Source organism: Coffea arabica, unplaced genomic scaffold (assembly GCF_036785885.1).
Source record: "Coffea arabica cultivar ET-39 unplaced genomic scaffold, Coffea Arabica ET-39 HiFi ptg000200l, whole genome shotgun sequence".
Lineage (NCBI taxonomy): Eukaryota > Viridiplantae > Streptophyta > Magnoliopsida > Gentianales > Rubiaceae > Coffea > Coffea arabica.
In genome coordinates this window covers 634,417-655,164 of record NW_027266262.1, presented here as the reverse complement: position 1 = coordinate 655,164, position 20,748 = coordinate 634,417, and the positions used below count along the sequence as shown (strand labels likewise).

Below are 20,748 nucleotides of genomic sequence, written 5' to 3'. Positions count from 1 at the left end.
TTTATCCTGTAGTAATTTAGCTCCGTCGGAACGATTGCTTAATATTTTGCTTCTTGTCGAAGCGTGAAGGAGGATCTGAAGGCGCGAGACAAATCAGGAACGGTACGGCTCGATCAAAGCCCGGATCGTCGCTCAAATTTGTCGGCGCAAATGTATCACCGCAACTAGGGGTGGCAATTTTCGACACGACCTGAAAACACGACACGAACCTAACACGAAATTAATGGGTTTGGGTTGAGGTTTCGGGAATTCGGGTCAGAATCGGGTTGGACCCGATGAACCCGAAAAGAAAACCGGTCGATTTCGGGTCAACCCGTGGTGACCTGATATGACCCGTTTACGAATTAAAAATAATTTAATAAACATAAAAATAATTTTATCTAACTAAACTAAGTTATTCTTTTTTTCAAAGGCATTAATTACTTAATCCTAAACGAATTTATTTAATTTGTGTGAAGTTGAAATTATTATACTTGGACAAATAATATATTATATTATTTTTCACTTTTGTATTGTTTTAATTTATTTTATATTTTGCTTGGGATAAAACACTTTTACGGTGTTTAATTTTTTAGATTTGATTTGGAATCATTTATTTAAATTTTTATTACTTGATTATGTAATTAGTTTTGTGAGAAATTGATTTTATTAGAAATTACAGTGATAAATTAATAAATTAAAATTAAGTTTCGGGTCATTTCGGGTCGACCCGCCGCCCCGTAAACCTGAAATTTTCGGGTTCGGGTCAGCATACCTGACCCGTCACGGGTTGGCGGGTCGGGGTTCGGGTCAACAGATTTTCTGGCGGGTCTGTTGACCCGAACCCGACCCGCCAACCTGATTTGGACCCGAATTGCCACCCCTAACTGCAAGCGTGAAGGATTGATTTCATGATAATTTAGAGTTGCGGGATGAGGGAAAAAAACAGGGTGCAAATCAATAACAAAAAAAAATATAAAGTAAATAAATAAAAGGATAAGAGGAAAATGCTTGAATTGACGCTTAAAATGAATTTCGGTCTAGAAAAGCCACACTGCTTCGCAGGACGGGGTAGTTTAAAAGAATAAAGCGAAAGGAACATGGCGGGTGCGATCATACCAGCACTAATGCACCGGATCCCATCAGAACTCCGAAGTTAAGCGTGCTTGGGCGAGAGTAGTACTAGGATGGGTGACCCCCTGGGAAGTCCTCGTGTTGCACCCCTCTCTTTTTTGTTTCGAAATCCAAATTTCCTATTCGTTCTTTATCCTGTAGTAATTTAGCTCCGTCGGAACGATTGCTTAATATTTTGCTTCTTGTCGAAGCGTGAAGGAGGATCTGAAGGCGCGAGACAAATCAGGAACGGTACGGCTCGATCAAAGCCCGGATCGTCGCTCAAATTTGTCGGCGCAAATGTATCACCGCAACTAGGGGTGGCAATTTTCGACACGACCTGAAAACACGACACGAACCTAACACGAAATTAATGGGTTTGGGTTGAGGTTTCGGGAATTCGGGTCAGAATCGGGTTGGACCCGATGAACCCGAAAAGAAAACCGGTCGATTTCGGGTCAACCCGTGGTGACCTGATATGACCCGATATGACCCGTTTACGAATTAAAAATAATTTAATAAACATAAAAATAATTTTATCTAACTAAACTAAGTTATTCTTTTTTTCAAAGGCATTAATTACTTAATCCTAAACGAATTTATTTAATTTGTGTGAAGTTGAAATTATTATACTTGGACAAATAATATATTATATTATTTTTCACTTTTGTATTGTTTTAATTTATTTTATATTTTGCTTGGGATAAAACACTTTTACGGTGTTTAATTTATTTTAGATTTGATTTGGAATCATTTATTTAAATTTTTATTACTTGATTATGTAATTAGTTTTGTGAGAAATTGATTTTATTAGAAATTACAGTGATAAATTAATAAATTAAAATTAAGTTTCGGGTCATTTCGGGTCGACCCGCCGCCCCGTAAACCTGAAATTTTCGGGTTCGGGTCAGCATACCTGACCCGTCACGGGTTGGCGGGTCGGGGTTCGGGTCAACAGATTTTCTGGCGGGTCTGTTGACCCGAACCCGACCCGCCAACCTGATTTGGACCCGAATTGCCACCCCTAACTGCAAGCGTGAAGGATTGATTTCATGATAATTTAGAGTTGCGGGATGAGGGAAAAAAACAGGGTGCAAATCAATAACAAAAAAATATATAAAGTAAATAAATAAAAGGATAAGAGGAAAATGCTTGAATTGACGCTTAAAATGAATTTCGGTCTAGAAAAGCCACACTGCTTCGCAGGACGGGGTAGTTTAAAAGAATAAAGCGAAAGGAACATGGCGGGTGCGATCATACCAGCACTAATGCACCGGATCCCATCAGAACTCCGAAGTTAAGCGTGCTTGGGCGAGAGTAGTACTAGGATGGGTGACCCCCTGGGAAGTCCTCGTGTTGCACCCCTCTCTTTTTTGTTTCGAAATCCAAATTTCCTATTCGTTCTTTATCCTGTAGTAATTTAGCTCCGTCGGAACGATTGCTTAATATTTTGCTTCTTGTCGAAGCGTGAAGGAGGATCTGAAGGCGCGAGACAAATCAGGAACGGTACGGCTCGATCAAAGCCCGGATCGTCGCTCAAATTTGTCGGCGCAAATGTATCACCGCAACTAGGGGTGGCAATTTTCGACACGACCTGAAAACACGACACGAACCTAACACGAAATTAATGGGTTTGGGTTGAGGTTTCGGGAATTCGGGTCAGAATCGGGTTGGACCCGATGAACCCGAAAAGAAAACCGGTCGATTTCGGGTCAACCCGTGGTGACCTGATATGACCCGATATGACCCGTTTACGAATTAAAAATAATTTAATAAACATAAAAATAATTTTATCTAACTAAACTAAGTTATTCTTTTTTTCAAAGGCATTAATTACTTAATCCTAAACGAATTTATTTAATTTGTGTGAAGTTGAAATTATTATACTTGGACAAATAATATATTATATTATTTTTCACTTTTGTATTGTTTTAATTTATTTTATATTTTGCTTGGGATAAAACACTTTTACGGTGTTTAATTTATTTTAGATTTGATTTGGAATCATTTATTTAAATTTTTATTACTTGATTATGTAATTAGTTTTGTGAGAAATTGATTTTATTAGAAATTACAGTGATAAATTAATAAATTAAAATTAAGTTTCGGGTCATTTCTGGTCGACCCGCCGCCCCGTAAACCTGAAATTTTCGGGTTCGGGTCAGCATACCTGACCCGTCACGGGTTGGCGGGTCGGGGTTCGGGTCAACAGATTTTCTGGCGGGTCTGTTGACCCGAACCCGACCCGCCAACCTGATTTGGACCCGAATTGCCACCCCTAACTGCAAGCGTGAAGGATTGATTTCATGATAATTTAGAGTTGCGGGATGAGGGAAAAAAACAGGGTGCAAATCAATAACAAAAAAATATATAAAGTAAATAAATAAAAGGATAAGAGGAAAATGCTTGAATTGACGCTTAAAATGAATTTCGGTCTAGAAAAGCCACACTGCTTCGCAGGACGGGGTAGTTTAAAAGAATAAAGCGAAAGGAACATGGCGGGTGCGATCATACCAGCACTAATGCACCGGATCCCATCAGAACTCCGAAGTTAAGCGTGCTTGGGCGAGAGTAGTACTAGGATGGGTGACCCCCTGGGAAGTCCTCGTGTTGCACCCCTCTCTTTTTTGTTTCGAAATCCAAATTTCCTATTCGTTCTTTATCCTGTAGTAATTTAGCTCCGTCGGAACGATTGCTTAATATTTTGCTTCTTGTCGAAGCGTGAAGGAGGATCTGAAGGCGCGAGACAAATCAGGAACGGTACGGCTCGATCAAAGCCCGGATCGTCGCTCAAATTTGTCGGCGCAAATGTATCACCGCAACTAGGGGTGGCAATTTTCGACACGACCTGAAAACACGACACGAACCTAACACGAAATTAATGGGTTTGGGTTGAGGTTTCGGGAATTCGGGTCAGAATCGGGTTGGACCCGATGAACCCGAAAAGAAAACCGGTCGATTTCGGGTCAACCCGTGGTGACCTGATATGACCCGATATGACCCGTTTACGAATTAAAAATAATTTAATAAACATAAAAATAATTTTATCTAACTAAACTAAGTTATTCTTTTTTTCAAAGGCATTAATTACTTAATCCTAAACGAATTTATTTAATTTGTGTGAAGTTGAAATTATTATACTTGGACAAATAATATATTATATTATTTTTCACTTTTGTATTGTTTTAATTTATTTTATATTTTGCTTGGGATAAAACACTTTTACGGTGTTTAATTTATTTTAGATTTGATTTGGAATCATTTATTTAAATTTTTATTACTTGATTATGTAATTAGTTTTGTGAGAAATTGATTTTATTAGAAATTACAGTGATAAATTAATAAATTAAAATTAAGTTTCGGGTCATTTCGGATCGACCCGCCGCCCCGTAAACCTGAAATTTTCGGGTTCGGGTCAGCATACCTGACCCGTCACGGGTTGGCGGGTCGGGGTTCGGGTCAACAGATTTTCTGGCGGGTCTGTTGACCCGAACCCGACCCGCCAACCTGATTTGGACCCGAATTGCCACCCCTAACTGCAAGCGTGAAGGATTGATTTCATGATAATTTAGAGTTGCGGGATGAGGGAAAAAAACAGGGTGCAAATCAATAACAAAAAAATATATAAAGTAAATAAATAAAAGGATAAGAGGAAAATGCTTGAATTGACGCTTAAAATGAATTTCGGTCTAGAAAAGCCACACTGCTTCGCAGGACGGGGTAGTTTAAAAGAATAAAGCGAAAGGAACATGGCGGGTGCGATCATACCAGCACTAATGCACCGGATCCCATCAGAACTCCGAAGTTAAGCGTGCTTGGGCGAGAGTAGTACTAGGATGGGTGACCCCCTGGGAAGTCCTCGTGTTGCACCCCTCTCTTTTTTGTTTCGAAATCCAAATTTCCTATTCGTTCTTTATCCTGTAGTAATTTAGCTCCGTCGGAACGATTGCTTAATATTTTGCTTCTTGTCGAAGCGTGAAGGAGGATCTGAAGGCGCGAGACAAATCAGGAACGGTACGGCTCGATCAAAGCCCGGATCGTCGCTCAAATTTGTCGGCGCAAATGTATCACCGCAACTAGGGGTGGCAATTTTCGACACGACCTGAAAACACGACACGAACCTAACACGAAATTAATGGGTTTGGGTTGAGGTTTCGGGAATTCGGGTCAGAATCGGGTTGGACCCGATGAACCCGAAAAGAAAACCGGTCGATTTCGGGTCAACCCGTGGTGACCTGATATGACCCGATATGACCCGTTTACGAATTAAAAATAATTTAATAAACATAAAAATAATTTTATCTAACTAAACTAAGTTATTCTTTTTTTCAAAGGCATTAATTACTTAATCCTAAACGAATTTATTTAATTTGTGTGAAGTTGAAATTATTATACTTGGACAAATAATATATTATATTATTTTTCACTTTTGTATTGTTTTAATTTATTTTATATTTTGCTTGGGATAAAACACTTTTACGGTGTTTAATTTATTTTAGATTTGATTTGGAATCATTTATTTAAATTTTTATTACTTGATTATGTAATTAGTTTTGTGAGAAATTGATTTTATTAGAAATTACAGTGATAAATTAATAAATTAAAATTAAGTTTCGGGTCATTTCGGGTCGACCCGCCGCCCCGTAAACCTGAAATTTTCGGGTTCGGGTCAGCATACCTGACCCGTCACGGGTTGGCGGGTCGGGGTTCGGGTCAACAGATTTTCTGGCGGGTCTGTTGACCCGAACCCGACCCGCCAACCTGATTTGGACCCGAATTGCCACCCCTAACTGCAAGCGTGAAGGATTGATTTCATGATAATTTAGAGTTGCGGGATGAGGGAAAAAAACAGGGTGCAAATCAATAACAAAAAAAAATATAAAGTAAATAAATAAAAGGATAAGAGGAAAATGCTTGAATTGACGCTTAAAATGAATTTCGGTCTAGAAAAGCCACACTGCTTCGCAGGACGGGGTAGTTTAAAAGAATAAAGCGAAAGGAACATGGCGGGTGCGATCATACCAGCACTAATGCACCGGATCCCATCAGAACTCCGAAGTTAAGCGTGCTTGGGCGAGAGTAGTACTAGGATGGGTGACCCCCTGGGAAGTCCTCGTGTTGCACCCCTCTCTTTTTTGTTTCGAAATCCAAATTTCCTATTCGTTCTTTATCCTGTAGTAATTTAGCTCCGTCGGAACGATTGCTTAATATTTTGCTTCTTGTCGAAGCGTGAAGGAGGATCTGAAGGCGCGAGACAAATCAGGAACGGTACGGCTCGATCAAAGCCCGGATGAATAACTTAGTTTAGTTAGATAAAATTATTTTTATGTTTATTAAATTATTTTTAATTCGTAAACGGGTCATATCGGGTCATATCAGGTCACCACGGGTTGACCCGAAATCGATCGGTTTTCTTTTCGGGTTCATCGGGTCCAACCCGATTCTGACCCGAATTCCCGAAACCTCAACCCAAACCCATTAATTTCGTGTTAGGTTCGTGTCGTGTCGAAAATTGCCACCCCTAGTTGCGGTGATACATTTGCGCCGACAAATTTGAGCGACGATCCGGGCTTTGATCGAGCCGTACCGTTCCTGATTTGTCTCGCGCCTTCAGATCCTCCTTCACGCTTCGACAAGAAGCAAAATATTAAGCAATCGTTCCGACGGAGCTAAATTACTACAGGATAAAGAACGAATAGGAAATTTGGATTTCGAAACAAAAAAGAGAGGGGTGCAACACGAGGACTTCCCAGGGGGTCACCCATCCTAGTACTACTCTCGCCCAAGCACGCTTAACTTCGGAGTTCTGATGGGATCCGGTGCATTAGTGCTGGTATGATCGCACCCGCCATGTTCCTTTCGCTTTATTCTTTTAAACTACCCCGTCCTGCGAAGCAGTGTGGCTTTTCTAGACCGAAATTCATTTTAAGCGTCAATTCAAGCATTTTCCTCTTATCCTTTTATTTATTTACTTTATATTTTTTTTTGTTATTGATTTGCACCCTGTTTTTTTCCCTCATCCCGCAACTCTAAATTATCATGAAATCAATCCTTCACGCTTGCAGTTAGGGGTGGCAATTCGGGTCCAAATCAGGTTGGCGGGTCGGGTTCGGGTCAACAGACCCGCCAGAAAATCTGTTGACCCGAACCCCGACCCGCCAACCCGTGACGGGTCAGGTATGCTGACCCGAACCCGAAAATTTCAGGTTTACGGGGCGGCGGGTCGACCCGAAATGACCCGAAACTTAATTTTAATTTATTAATTTATCACTGTAATTTCTAATAAAATCAATTTCTCACAAAACTAATTACATAATCAAGTAATAAAAATTTAAATAAATGATTCCAAATCAAATCTAAAATAAATTAAACACCGTAAAAGTGTTTTATCCCAAGCAAATTTCGGGTTCATCGGGTCCAACCCGATTCTGACCCGAATTCCCGAAACCTCAACCCAAACCCATTAATTTCGTGTTAGGTTCGTGTCGTGTTTTCAGGTCGTGTCGAAAATTGCCACCCCTAGTTGCGGTGATACATTTGCGCCGACAAATTTGAGCGACGATCCGGGCTTTGATCGAGCCGTACCGTTCCTGATTTGTCTCGCGCCTTCAGATCCTCCTTCACGCTTCGACAAGAAGCAAAATATTAAGCAATCGTTCCGACGGAGCTAAATTACTACAGGATAAAGAACGAATAGGAAATTTGGATTTCGAAACAAAAAAGAGAGGGGTGCAACACGAGGACTTCCCAGGGGGTCACCCATCCTAGTACTACTCTCGCCCAAGCACGCTTAACTTCGGAGTTCTGATGGGATCCGGTGCATTAGTGCTGGTATGATCGCACCCGCCATGTTCCTTTCGCTTTATTCTTTTAAACTACCCCGTCCTGCGAAGCAGTGTGGCTTTTCTAGACCGAAATTCATTTTAAGCGTCAATTCAAGCATTTTCCTCTTATCCTTTTATTTATTTACTTTATATATTTTTTTGTTATTGATTTGCACCCTGTTTTTTTCCCTCATCCCGCAACTCTAAATTATCATGAAATCAATCCTTCACGCTTGCAGTTAGGGGTGGCAATTCGGGTCCAAATCAGGTTGGCGGGTCGGGTTCGGGTCAACAGACCCGCCAGAAAATCTGTTGACCCGAACCCCGACCCGCCAACCCGTGACGGGTCAGGTATGCTGACCCGAACCCGAAAATTTCAGGTTTACGGGGCGGCGGGTCGATCCGAAATGACCCGAAACTTAATTTTAATTTATTAATTTATCACTGTAATTTCTAATAAAATCAATTTCTCACAAAACTAATTACATAATCAAGTAATAAAAATTTAAATAAATGATTCCAAATCAAATCTAAAATAAATTAAACACCGTAAAAGTGTTTTATCCCAAGCAAAATATAAAATAAATTAAAACAATACAAAAGTGAAAAATAATATAATATATTATTTGTCCAAGTATAATAATTTCAACTTCACACAAATTAAATAAATTCGTTTAGGATTAAGTAATTAATGCCTTTGAAAAAAAGAATAACTTAGTTTAGTTAGATAAAATTATTTTTATGTTTATTAAATTATTTTTAATTCGTAAACGGGTCATATCGGGTCATATCAGGTCACCACGGGTTGACCCGAAATCGACCGGTTTTCTTTTCGGGTTCATCGGGTCCAACCCGATTCTGACCCGAATTCCCGAAACCTCAACCCAAACCCATTAATTTCGTGTTAGGTTCGTGTCGTGTTTTCAGGTCGTGTCGAAAATTGCCACCCCTAGTTGCGGTGATACATTTGCGCCGACAAATTTGAGCGACGATCCGGGCTTTGATCGAGCCGTACCGTTCCTGATTTGTCTCGTGCCTTCAGATCCTCCTTCACGCTTCGACAAGAAGCAAAATATTAAGCAATCGTTCCGACGGAGCTAAATTACTACAGGATAAAGAACGAATAGGAAATTTGGATTTCGAAACAAAAAAGAGAGGGGTGCAACACGAGGACTTCCCAGGGGGTCACCCATCCTAGTACTACTCTCGCCCAAGCACGCTTAACTTCGGAGTTCTGATGGGATCCGGTGCATTAGTGCTGGTATGATCGCACCCGCCATGTTCCTTTCGCTTTATTCTTTTAAACTACCCCGTCCTGCGAAGCAGTGTGGCTTTTCTAGACCGAAATTCATTTTAAGCGTCAATTCAAGCATTTTCCTCTTATCCTTTTATTTATTTACTTTATATATTTTTTTGTTATTGATTTGCACCCTGTTTTTTTCCCTCATCCCGCAACTCTAAATTATCATGAAATCAATCCTTCACGCTTGCAGTTAGGGGTGGCAATTCGGGTCCAAATCAGGTTGGCGGGTCGGGTTCGGGTCAACAGACCCGCCAGAAAATCTGTTGACCCGAACCCCGACCCGCCAACCCGTGACGGGTCAGGTATGCTGACCCGAACCCGAAAATTTCAGGTTTACGGGGCGGCGGGTCGACCAGAAATGACCCGAAACTTAATTTTAATTTATTAATTTATCACTGTAATTTCTAATAAAATCAATTTCTCACAAAACTAATTACATAATCAAGTAATAAAAATTTAAATAAATGATTCCAAATCAAATCTAAAATAAATTAAACACCGTAAAAGTGTTTTATCCCAAGCAAAATATAAAATAAATTAAAACAATACAAAAGTGAAAAATAATATAATATATTATTTGTCCAAGTATAATAATTTCAACTTCACACAAATTAAATAAATTCGTTTAGGATTAAGTAATTAATGCCTTTGAAAAAAAGAATAACTTAGTTTAGTTAGATAAAATTATTTTTATGTTTATTAAATTATTTTTAATTCGTAAACGGGTCATATCGGGTCATATCAGGTCACCACGGGTTGACCCGAAATCGACCGGTTTTCTTTTCGGGTTCATCGGGTCCAACCCGATTCTGACCCGAATTCCCGAAACCTCAACCCAAACCCATTAATTTCGTGTTAGGTTCGTGTCGTGTTTTCAGGTCGTGTCGAAAATTGCCACCCCTAGTTGCGGTGATACATTTGCGCCGACAAATTTGAGCGACGATCCGGGCTTTGATCGAGCCGTACCGTTCCTGATTTGTCTCGCGCCTTCAGATCCTCCTTCACGCTTCGACAAGAAGCAAAATATTAAGCAATCGTTCCGACGGAGCTAAATTACTACAGGATAAAGAACGAATAGGAAATTTGGATTTCGAAACAAAAAAGAGAGGGGTGCAACACGAGGACTTCCCAGGGGGTCACCCATCCTAGTACTACTCTCGCCCAAGCACGCTTAACTTCGGAGTTCTGATGGGATCCGGTGCATTAGTGCTGGTATGATCGCACCCGCCATGTTCCTTTCGCTTTATTCTTTTAAACTACCCCGTCCTGCGAAGCAGTGTGGCTTTTCTAGACCGAAATTCATTTTAAGCGTCAATTCAAGCATTTTCCTCTTATCCTTTTATTTATTTACTTTATATATTTTTTTGTTATTGATTTGCACCCTGTTTTTTTCCCTCATCCCGCAACTCTAAATTATCATGAAATCAATCCTTCACGCTTGCAGTTAGGGGTGGCAATTCGGGTCCAAATCAGGTTGGCGGGTCGGGTTCGGGTCAACAGACCCGCCAGAAAATCTGTTGACCCGAACCCCGACCCGCCAACCCGTGACGGGTCAGGTATGCTGACCCGAACCCGAAAATTTCAGGTTTACGGGGCGGCGGGTCGATCCGAAATGACCCGAAACTTAATTTTAATTTATTAATTTATCACTGTAATTTCTAATAAAATCAATTTCTCACAAAACTAATTACATAATCAAGTAATAAAAATTTAAATAAATGATTCCAAATCAAATCTAAAATAAATTAAACACCGTAAAAGTGTTTTATCCCAAGCAAAATATAAAATAAATTAAAACAATACAAAAGTGAAAAATAATATAATATATTATTTGTCCAAGTATAATAATTTCAACTTCACACAAATTAAATAAATTCGTTTAGGATTAAGTAATTAATGCCTTTGAAAAAAAGAATAACTTAGTTTAGTTAGATAAAATTATTTTTATGTTTATTAAATTATTTTTAATTCGTAAACGGGTCATATCGGGTCATATCAGGTCACCACGGGTTGACCCGAAATCGACCGGTTTTCTTTTCGGGTTCATCGGGTCCAACCCGATTCTGACCCGAATTCCCGAAACCTCAACCCAAACCCATTAATTTCGTGTTAGGTTCGTGTCGTGTTTTCAGGTCGTGTCGAAAATTGCCACCCCTAGTTGCGGTGATACATTTGCGCCGACAAATTTGAGCGACGATCCGGGCTTTGATCGAGCCGTACCGTTCCTGATTTGTCTCGTGCCTTCAGATCCTCCTTCACGCTTCGACAAGAAGCAAAATATTAAGCAATCGTTCCGACGGAGCTAAATTACTACAGGATAAAGAACGAATAGGAAATTTGGATTTCGAAACAAAAAAGAGAGGGGTGCAACACGAGGACTTCCCAGGGGGTCACCCATCCTAGTACTACTCTCGCCCAAGCACGCTTAACTTCGGAGTTCTGATGGGATCCGGTGCATTAGTGCTGGTATGATCGCACCCGCCATGTTCCTTTCGCTTTATTCTTTTAAACTACCCCGTCCTGCGAAGCAGTGTGGCTTTTCTAGACCGAAATTCATTTTAAGCGTCAATTCAAGCATTTTCCTCTTATCCTTTTATTTATTTACTTTATATATTTTTTTGTTATTGATTTGCACCCTGTTTTTTTCCCTCATCCCGCAACTCTAAATTATCATGAAATCAATCCTTCACGCTTGCAGTTAGGGGTGGCAATTCGGGTCCAAATCAGGTTGGCGGGTCGGGTTCGGGTCAACAGACCCGCCAGAAAATCTGTTGACCCGAACCCCGACCCGCCAACCCGTGACGGGTCAGGTATGCTGACCCGAACCCGAAAATTTCAGGTTTACGGGGCGGCGGGTCGACCAGAAATGACCCGAAACTTAATTTTAATTTATTAATTTATCACTGTAATTTCTAATAAAATCAATTTCTCACAAAACTAATTACATAATCAAGTAATAAAAATTTAAATAAATGATTCCAAATCAAATCTAAAATAAATTAAACACCGTAAAAGTGTTTTATCCCAAGCAAAATATAAAATAAATTAAAACAATACAAAAGTGAAAAATAATATAATATATTATTTGTCCAAGTATAATAATTTCAACTTCACACAAATTAAATAAATTCGTTTAGGATTAAGTAATTAATGCCTTTGAAAAAAAGAATAACTTAGTTTAGTTAGATAAAATTATTTTTATGTTTATTAAATTATTTTTAATTCGTAAACGGGTCATATCGGGTCATATCAGGTCACCACGGGTTGACCCGAAATCGACCGGTTTTCTTTTCGGGTTCATCGGGTCCAACCCGATTCTGACCCGAATTCCCGAAACCTCAACCCAAACCCATTAATTTCGTGTTAGGTTCGTGTCGTGTTTTCAGGTCGTGTCGAAAATTGCCACCCCTAGTTGCGGTGATACATTTGCGCCGACAAATTTGAGCGACGATCCGGGCTTTGATCGAGCCGTACCGTTCCTGATTTGTCTCGCGCCTTCAGATCCTCCTTCACGCTTCGACAAGAAGCAAAATATTAAGCAATCGTTCCGACGGAGCTAAATTACTACAGGATAAAGAACGAATAGGAAATTTGGATTTCGAAACAAAAAAGAGAGGGGTGCAACACGAGGACTTCCCAGGGGGTCACCCATCCTAGTACTACTCTCGCCCAAGCACGCTTAACTTCGGAGTTCTGATGGGATCCGGTGCATTAGTGCTGGTATGATCGCACCCGCCATGTTCCTTTCGCTTTATTCTTTTAAACTACCCCGTCCTGCGAAGCAGTGTGGCTTTTCTAGACCGAAATTCATTTTAAGCGTCAATTCAAGCATTTTCCTCTTATCCTTTTATTTATTTACTTTATATTTTTTTTTGTTATTGATTTGCACCCTGTTTTTTTCCCTCATCCCGCAACTCTAAATTATCATGAAATCAATCCTTCACGCTTGCAGTTAGGGGTGGCAATTCGGGTCCAAATCAGGTTGGCGGGTCGGGTTCGGGTCAACAGACCCGCCAGAAAATCTGTTGACCCGAACCCCGACCCGCCAACCCGTGACGGGTCAGGTATGCTGACCCGAACCCGAAAATTTCAGGTTTACGGGGCGGCGGGTCGACCCGAAATGACCCGAAACTTAATTTTAATTTATTAATTTATCACTGTAATTTCTAATAAAATCAATTTCTCACAAAACTAATTACATAATCAAGTAATAAAAATTTAAATAAATGATTCCAAATCAAATCTAAAAAATTAAACACCGTAAAAGTGTTTTATCCCAAGCAAAATATAAAATAAATTAAAACAATACAAAAGTGAAAAATAATATAATATATTATTTGTCCAAGTATAATAATTTCAACTTCACACAAATTAAATAAATTCGTTTAGGATTAAGTAATTAATGCCTTTGAAAAAAAGAATAACTTAGTTTAGTTAGATAAAATTATTTTTATGTTTATTAAATTATTTTTAATTCGTAAACGGGTCATATCAGGTCACCACGGGTTGACCCGAAATCGACCGGTTTTCTTTTCGGGTTCATCGGGTCCAACCCGATTCTGACCCGAATTCCCGAAACCTCAACCCAAACCCATTAATTTCGTGTTAGGTTCGTGTCGTGTTTTCAGGTCGTGTCGAAAATTGCCACCCCTAGTTGCGGTGATACATTTGCGCCGGCAAATTTGAGCGACGATCCGGGCTTTGATCGAGCCGTACCGTTCCTGATTTGTCTCGCGCCTTCAGATCCTCCTTCACGCTTCGACAAGAAGCAAAATATTAAGCAATCGTTCCGACGGAGCTAAATTACTACAGGATAAAGAACGAATAGGAAATTTGGATTTCGAAACAAAAAAGAGAGGGGTGCAACACGAGGACTTCCCAGGGGGTCACCCATCCTAGTACTACTCTCGCCCAAGCACGCTTAACTTCGGAGTTCTGATGGGATCCGGTGCATTAGTGCTGGTATGATCGCACCCGCCATGTTCCTTTCGCTTTATTCTTTTAAACTACCCCGTCCTGCGAAGCAGTGTGGCTTTTCTAGACCGAAATTCATTTTAAGCGTCAATTCAAGCATTTTCCTCTTATCCTTTTATTTATTTACTTTATATTTTTTTTTGTTATTGATTTGCACCCTGTTTTTTTCCCTCATCCCGCAACTCTAAATTATCATGAAATCAATCCTTCACGCTTGCAGTTAGGGGTGGCAATTCGGGTCCAAATCAGGTTGGCGGGTCGGGTTCGGGTCAACAGACCCGCCAGAAAATCTGTTGACCCGAACCCCGACCCGCCAACCCGTGACGGGTCAGGTATGCTGACCCGAACCCGAAAATTTCAGGTTTACGGGGCGGCGGGTCGACCCGAAATGACCCGAAACTTAATTTTAATTTATTAATTTATCACTGTAATTTCTAATAAAATCAATTTCTCACAAAACTAATTACATAATCAAGTAATAAAAATTTAAATAAATGATTCCAAATCAAATCTAAAAAATTAAACACCGTAAAAGTGTTTTATCCCAAGCAAAATATAAAATAAATTAAAACAATACAAAAGTGAAAAATAATATAATATATTATTTGTCCAAGTATAATAATTTCAACTTCACACAAATTAAATAAATTCGTTTAGGATTAAGTAATTAATGCCTTTGAAAAAAAGAATAACTTAGTTTAGTTAGATAAAATTATTTTTATGTTTATTAAATTATTTTTAATTCGTAAACGGGTCATATCAGGTCACCACGGGTTGACCCGAAATCGACCGGTTTTCTTTTCGGGTTCATCGGGTCCAACCCGATTCTGACCCGAATTCCCGAAACCTCAACCCAAACCCATTAATTTCGTGTTAGGTTCGTGTCGTGTTTTCAGGTCGTGTCGAAAATTGCCACCCCTAGTTGCGGTGATACATTTGCGCCGACAAATTTGAGCGACGATCCGGGCTTTGATCGAGCCGTACCGTTCCTGATTTGTCTCGCGCCTTCAGATCCTCCTTCACGCTTCGACAAGAAGCAAAATATTAAGCAATCGTTCCGACGGAGCTAAATTACTACAGGATAAAGAACGAATAGGAAATTTGGATTTCGAAACAAAAAAGAGAGGGGTGCAACACGAGGACTTCCCAGGGGGTCACCCATCCTAGTACTACTCTCGCCCAAGCACGCTTAACTTCGGAGTTCTGATGGGATCCGGTGCATTAGTGCTGGTATGATCGCACCCGCCATGTTCCTTTCGCTTTATTCTTTTAAACTACCCCGTCCTGCGAAGCAGTGTGGCTTTTCTAGACCGAAATTCATTTTAAGCGTCAATTCAAGCATTTTCCTCTTATCCTTTTATTTATTTACTTTATATTTTTTTTTGTTATTGATTTGCACCCTGTTTTTTTCCCTCATCCCGCAACTCTAAATTATCATGAAATCAATCCTTCACGCTTGCAGTTAGGGGTGGCAATTCGGGTCCAAATCAGGTTGGCGGGTCGGGTTCGGGTCAACAGACCCGCCAGAAAATCTGTTGACCCGAACCCCGACCCGCCAACCCGTGACGGGTCAGGTATGCTGACCCGAACCCGAAAATTTCAGGTTTACGGGGCGGCGGGTCGACCCGAAATGACCCGAAACTTAATTTTAATTTATTAATTTATCACTGTAATTTCTAATAAAATCAATTTCTCACAAAACTAATTACATAATCAAGTAATAAAAATTTAAATAAATGATTCCAAATCAAATCTAAAATAAATTAAACACCGTAAAAGTGTTTTATCCCAAGCAAAATATAAAATAAATTAAAACAATACAAAAGTGAAAAATAATATAATATATTATTTGTCCAAGTATAATAATTTCAACTTCACACAAATTAAATAAATTCGTTTAGGATTAAGTAATTAATGCCTTTGAAAAAAAGAATAACTTAGTTTAGTTAGATAAAATTATTTTTATGTTTATTAAATTATTTTTAATTCGTAAACGGGTCATATCGGGTCATATCAGGTCACCACGGGTTGACCCGAAATCGACCGGTTTTCTTTTCGGGTTCATCGGGTCCAACCCGATTCTGACCCGAATTCCCGAAACCTCAACCCAAACCCATTAATTTCGTGTTAGGTTCGTGTCGTGTCGAAAATTGCCACCCCTAGTTGCGGTGATACATTTGCGCCGACAAATTTGAGCGACGATCCGGGCTTTGATCGAGCCGTACCGTTCCTGATTTGTCTCGCGCCTTCAGATCCTCCTTCACGCTTCGACAAGAAGCAAAATATTAAGCAATCGTTCCGACGGAGCTAAATTACTACAGGATAAAGAACGAATAGGAAATTTGGATTTCGAAACAAAAAAGAGAGGGGTGCAACACGAGGACTTCCCAGGGGGTCACCCATCCTAGTACTACTCTCGCCCAAGCACGCTTAACTTCGGAGTTCTGATGGGATCCGGTGCATTAGTGCTGGTATGATCGCACCCGCCATGTTCCTTTCGCTTTATTCTTTTAAACTACCCCGTCCTGCGAAGCAGTGTGGCTTTTCTAGACCGAAATTCATTTTAAGCGTCAATTCAAGCATTTTCCTCTTATCCTTTTATTTATTTACTTTATATTTTTTTTTGTTATTGATTTGCACCCTGTTTTTTTCCCTCATCCCGCAACTCTAAATTATCATGAAATCAATCCTTCACGCTTGCAGTTAGGGGTGGCAATTCGGGTCCAAATCAGGTTGGCGGGTCGGGTTCGGGTCAACAGACCCGCCAGAAAATCTGTTGACCCGAACCCCGACCCGCCAACCCGTGACGGGTCAGGTATGCTGACCCGAACCCGAAAATTTCAGGTTTACGGGGCGGCGGGTCGACCCGAAATGACCCGAAACTTAATTTTAATTTATTAATTTATCACTGTAATTTCTAATAAAATCAATTTCTCACAAAACTAATTACATAATCAAGTAATAAAAATTTAAATAAATGATTCCAAATCAAATCTAAAATAAATTAAACACCGTAAAAGTGTTTTATCCCAAGCAAAATATAAAATAAATTAAAACAATACAAAAGTGAAAAATAATATAATATATTATTTGTCCAAGTATAATAATTTCAACTTCACACAAATTAAATAAATTCGTTTAGGATTAAGTAATTAATGCCTTTGAAAAAAAGAATAACTTAGTTTAGTTAGATAAAATTATTTTTATGTTTATTAAATTATTTTTAATTCGTAAACGGGTCATATCGGGTCATATCAGGTCACCACGGGTTGACCCGAAATCGACCGCTTTCTTTTCGGGTTCATCGGGTCCAACCCGATTCTGACCCGAATTCCCGAAACCTCAACCCAAACCCATTAATTTCGTGTTAGGTTCGTGTCGTGTTTTCAGGTCGTGTCGAAAATTGCCACCCCTAGTTGCGGTGATACATTTGCGCCGACAAATTTGAGCGACGATCCGGGCTTTGATCGAGCCGTACCGTTCCTGATTTGTCTCGCGCCTTCAGATCCTCCTTCACGCTTCGACAAGAAGCAAAATATTAAGCAATCGTTCCGACGGAGCTAAATTACTACAGGATAAAGAACGAATAGGAAATTTGGATTTCGAAACAAAAAAGAGAGGGGTGCAACACGAGGACTTCCCAGGGGGTCACCCATCCTAGTACTACTCTCGCCCAAGCACGCTTAACTTCGGAGTTCTGATGGGATCCGGTGCATTAGTGCTGGTATGATCGCACCCGCCATGTTCCTTTCGCTTTATTCTTTTAAACTACCCCGTCCTGCGAAGCAGTGTGGCTTTTCTAGACCGAAATTCATTTTAAGCGTCAATTCAAGCATTTTCCTCTTATCCTTTTATTTATTTACTTTATATTTTTTTTTGTTATTGATTTGCACCCTGTTTTTTTCCCTCATCCCGCAACTCTAAATTATCATGAAATCAATCCTTCACGCTTGCAGTTAGGGGTGGCAATTCGGGTCCAAATCAGGTTGGCGGGTCGGGTTCGGGTCAACAGACCCGCCAGAAAATCTGTTGACCCGAACCCCGACCCGCCAACCCGTGACGGGTCAGGTATGCTGACCCGAACCCGAAAATTTCAGGTTTACGGGGCGGCGGGTCGACCCGAAATGACCCGAAACTTAATTTTAATTTATTAATTTATCACTGTAATTTCTAATAAAATCAATTTCTCACAAAACTAATTACATAATCAAGTAATAAAAATTTAAATAAATGATTCCAAATCAAATCTAAAATAAATTAAACACCGTAAAAGTGTTTTATCCCAAGCAAAATATAAAATAAATTAAAACAATACAAAAGTGAAAAATAATATAATATATTATTTGTCCAAGTATAATAATTTCAACTTCACACAAATTAAATAAATTCGTTTAGGATTAAGTAATTAATGCCTTTGAAAAAAAGAATAACTTAGTTTAGTTAGATAAAATTATTTTTATGTTTATTAAATTATTTTTAATTCGTAAACGGGTCATATCGGGTCATATCAGGTCACCACGGGTTGACCCGAAATCGACCGGTTTTCTTTTCGGGTTCATCGGGTCCAACCCGATTCTGACCCGAATTCCCGAAACCTCAACCCAAACCCATTAATTTCGTGTTAGGTTCGTGTCGTGTTTTCAGGTCGTGTCGAAAATTGCCACCCCTAGTTGCGGTGATACATTTGCGCCGACAAATTTGAGCGACGATCCGGGCTTTGATCGAGCCGTACCGTTCCTGATTTGTCTCGCGCCTTCAGATCCTCCTTCACGCTTCGACAAGAAGCAAAATATTAAGCAATCGTTCCGACGGAGCTAAATTACTACAGGATAAAGAACGAATAGGAAATTTGGATTTCGAAACAAAAAAGAGAGGGGTGCAACACGAGGACTTCCCAGGGGGTCACCCATCCTAGTACTACTCTCGCCCAAGCACGCTTAACTTCGGAGTTCTGATGGGATCCGGTGCATTAGTGCTGGTATGATCGCACCCGCCATGTTCCTTTCGCTTTATTCTTTTAAACTACCCCGTCCTGCGAAGCAGTGTGGCTTTTCTAGACCGAAATTCATTTTAAGCGTCAATTCAAGCATTTTCCTCTTATCCTTTTATTTATTTACTTTATATTTTTTTTTGTTATTGATTTGCACCCTGTTTTTTTCCCTCATCCCGCAACTCTAAATTATCATGAAATCAATCCTTCACGCTTGCAGTTAGGGGTGGCAATTCGGGTCCAAATCAGGTTGGCGGGTCGGGTTCGGGTCAACAGACCCGCCAGAAAATCTGTTGACCCGAACCCCGACCCGCCAACCCGTGACGGGTCAGGTATGCTGACCCGAACCCGAAAATTTCAGGTTTACGGGGCGGCGGGTCGACCCGAAATGACCCGAAACTTAATTTTAATTTATTAATTTATCACTGTAATTTCTAATAAAATCAATTTCTCACAAAACTAATTACATAATCAAGTAATAAAAATTTAAATAAATGATTCCAAATCAAATCTAAAATAAATTAAACACCGTAAAAGTGTTTTATCCCAAGCAAAATATAAAATAAATTAAAACAATACAAAAGTGAAAAATAATATAATATATTATTTGTCCAAGTATAATAATTTCAACTTCACACAAATTAAATAAATTCGTTTAGGATTAAGTAATTAATGCCTTTGAAAAAAAGAATAACTTAGTTTAGTTAGATAAAATTATTTTTATGTTTATTAAATTATTTTTAATTCGTAAACGGGTCATATCAGGTCACCACGGGTTGACCCGAAATCGACCGGTTTTCTTTTCGGGTTCATCGGGTCCAACCCGATTCTGACCCGAATTCCCGAAACCTCAACCCAAACCCATTAATTTCGTGTTAGGTTCGTGTCGTGTTTTCAGGTCGTGTCGAAAATTGCCACCCCTAGTTGCGGTGATACATTTGCGCCGACAAATTTGAGCGACGATCCGGGCTTTGATCGAGCCGTACCGTTCCTGATTTGTCTCGCGCCTTCAGATCCTCCTTCACGCTTCGACAAGAAGCAAAATATTAAGCAATCGTTCCGACGGAGCTAAATTACTACAGGATAAAGAACGAATAGGAAATTTGGATTTCGAAACAAAAAAGAGAGGGGTGCAACACGAGGACTTCCCAGGGGGTCACCCATCCTAGTACTACTCTCGCCCAAGCACGCTTAACTTCGGAGTTCTGATGGGATCCGGTGCATTAGTGCTGGTATGATCGCACCCGCCATGTTCCTTTCGCTTTATTCTTTTAAACTACCCCGTCCTGCGAAGCAGTGTGGCTTTTCTAGACCGAAATTCATTTTAAGCGTCAATTCAAGCATTTTCCTCTTATCCTTTTATTTATTTACTTTATATTTTTTTTTGTTATTGATTTGCACCCTGTTTTTTTCCCTCATCCCGCAACTCTAAATTATCATGAAATCAATCCTTCACGCTTGCAGTTAGGGGTGGCAATTCGGGTCCAAATCAGGTTGGCGGGTCGGGTTCGGGTCAACAGACCCGCCAGAAAATCTGTTGACCCGAACCCCGACCCGCCAACCCG

General features: G+C 39.9%; 17 non-coding genes across 17 annotated transcripts; 5 read left to right on the top strand and 12 right to left on the bottom strand.

The window, feature by feature from the left end:
- Nucleotides 1-1,084: 1,084 nt before the first annotated feature.
- LOC140033087 (5S ribosomal RNA) lies at nt 1,085-1,203 on the top strand. The gene has a single exon (XR_011836978.1). It is a non-coding gene; the product is annotated as a 5S ribosomal RNA (ribosomal RNA).
- A 1,135-nt stretch (nt 1,204-2,338) lies between these two features.
- LOC140033076 (5S ribosomal RNA) lies at nt 2,339-2,457 on the top strand. Its single transcript, XR_011836967.1, has one exon. It is a non-coding gene; the product is annotated as a 5S ribosomal RNA (ribosomal RNA).
- Nucleotides 2,458-3,592: 1,135 nt separating this feature from the next.
- Nucleotides 3,593-3,711, top strand: LOC140033065 (5S ribosomal RNA). Its single transcript, XR_011836956.1, has one exon. It is a non-coding gene; the product is annotated as a 5S ribosomal RNA (ribosomal RNA).
- A 1,135-nt stretch (nt 3,712-4,846) lies between these two features.
- LOC140033054 (5S ribosomal RNA) lies at nt 4,847-4,965 on the top strand. Its single transcript, XR_011836945.1, has one exon. It is a non-coding gene; the product is annotated as a 5S ribosomal RNA (ribosomal RNA).
- Nucleotides 4,966-6,100: 1,135 nt separating this feature from the next.
- Nucleotides 6,101-6,219, top strand: LOC140033043 (5S ribosomal RNA). Its single transcript, XR_011836934.1, has one exon. It is a non-coding gene; the product is annotated as a 5S ribosomal RNA (ribosomal RNA).
- A 601-nt stretch (nt 6,220-6,820) lies between these two features.
- On the bottom strand, nt 6,821-6,939 carry LOC140033032 (5S ribosomal RNA). The gene has a single exon (XR_011836923.1). It is a non-coding gene; the product is annotated as a 5S ribosomal RNA (ribosomal RNA).
- Nucleotides 6,940-7,818: 879 nt separating this feature from the next.
- On the bottom strand, nt 7,819-7,937 carry LOC140033021 (5S ribosomal RNA). Its single transcript, XR_011836912.1, has one exon. It is a non-coding gene; the product is annotated as a 5S ribosomal RNA (ribosomal RNA).
- Nucleotides 7,938-9,072: 1,135 nt separating this feature from the next.
- On the bottom strand, nt 9,073-9,191 carry LOC140033010 (5S ribosomal RNA). Its single transcript, XR_011836900.1, has one exon. It is a non-coding gene; the product is annotated as a 5S ribosomal RNA (ribosomal RNA).
- Nucleotides 9,192-10,326: 1,135 nt separating this feature from the next.
- On the bottom strand, nt 10,327-10,445 carry LOC140032998 (5S ribosomal RNA). The gene has a single exon (XR_011836888.1). It is a non-coding gene; the product is annotated as a 5S ribosomal RNA (ribosomal RNA).
- Nucleotides 10,446-11,580: 1,135 nt separating this feature from the next.
- LOC140032987 (5S ribosomal RNA) lies at nt 11,581-11,699 on the bottom strand. Its single transcript, XR_011836877.1, has one exon. It is a non-coding gene; the product is annotated as a 5S ribosomal RNA (ribosomal RNA).
- Nucleotides 11,700-12,834: 1,135 nt separating this feature from the next.
- Nucleotides 12,835-12,953, bottom strand: LOC140032976 (5S ribosomal RNA). Its single transcript, XR_011836866.1, has one exon. It is a non-coding gene; the product is annotated as a 5S ribosomal RNA (ribosomal RNA).
- A 1,123-nt stretch (nt 12,954-14,076) lies between these two features.
- Nucleotides 14,077-14,195, bottom strand: LOC140032965 (5S ribosomal RNA). The gene has a single exon (XR_011836855.1). It is a non-coding gene; the product is annotated as a 5S ribosomal RNA (ribosomal RNA).
- Nucleotides 14,196-15,318: 1,123 nt separating this feature from the next.
- LOC140032954 (5S ribosomal RNA) lies at nt 15,319-15,437 on the bottom strand. The gene has a single exon (XR_011836844.1). It is a non-coding gene; the product is annotated as a 5S ribosomal RNA (ribosomal RNA).
- A 1,122-nt stretch (nt 15,438-16,559) lies between these two features.
- On the bottom strand, nt 16,560-16,678 carry LOC140032943 (5S ribosomal RNA). Its single transcript, XR_011836833.1, has one exon. It is a non-coding gene; the product is annotated as a 5S ribosomal RNA (ribosomal RNA).
- A 1,134-nt stretch (nt 16,679-17,812) lies between these two features.
- On the bottom strand, nt 17,813-17,931 carry LOC140032932 (5S ribosomal RNA). The gene has a single exon (XR_011836822.1). It is a non-coding gene; the product is annotated as a 5S ribosomal RNA (ribosomal RNA).
- Nucleotides 17,932-19,066: 1,135 nt separating this feature from the next.
- On the bottom strand, nt 19,067-19,185 carry LOC140032921 (5S ribosomal RNA). Its single transcript, XR_011836811.1, has one exon. It is a non-coding gene; the product is annotated as a 5S ribosomal RNA (ribosomal RNA).
- Nucleotides 19,186-20,310: 1,125 nt separating this feature from the next.
- LOC140032910 (5S ribosomal RNA) lies at nt 20,311-20,429 on the bottom strand. Its single transcript, XR_011836800.1, has one exon. It is a non-coding gene; the product is annotated as a 5S ribosomal RNA (ribosomal RNA).
- Nucleotides 20,430-20,748: the final 319 nt, after the last annotated feature.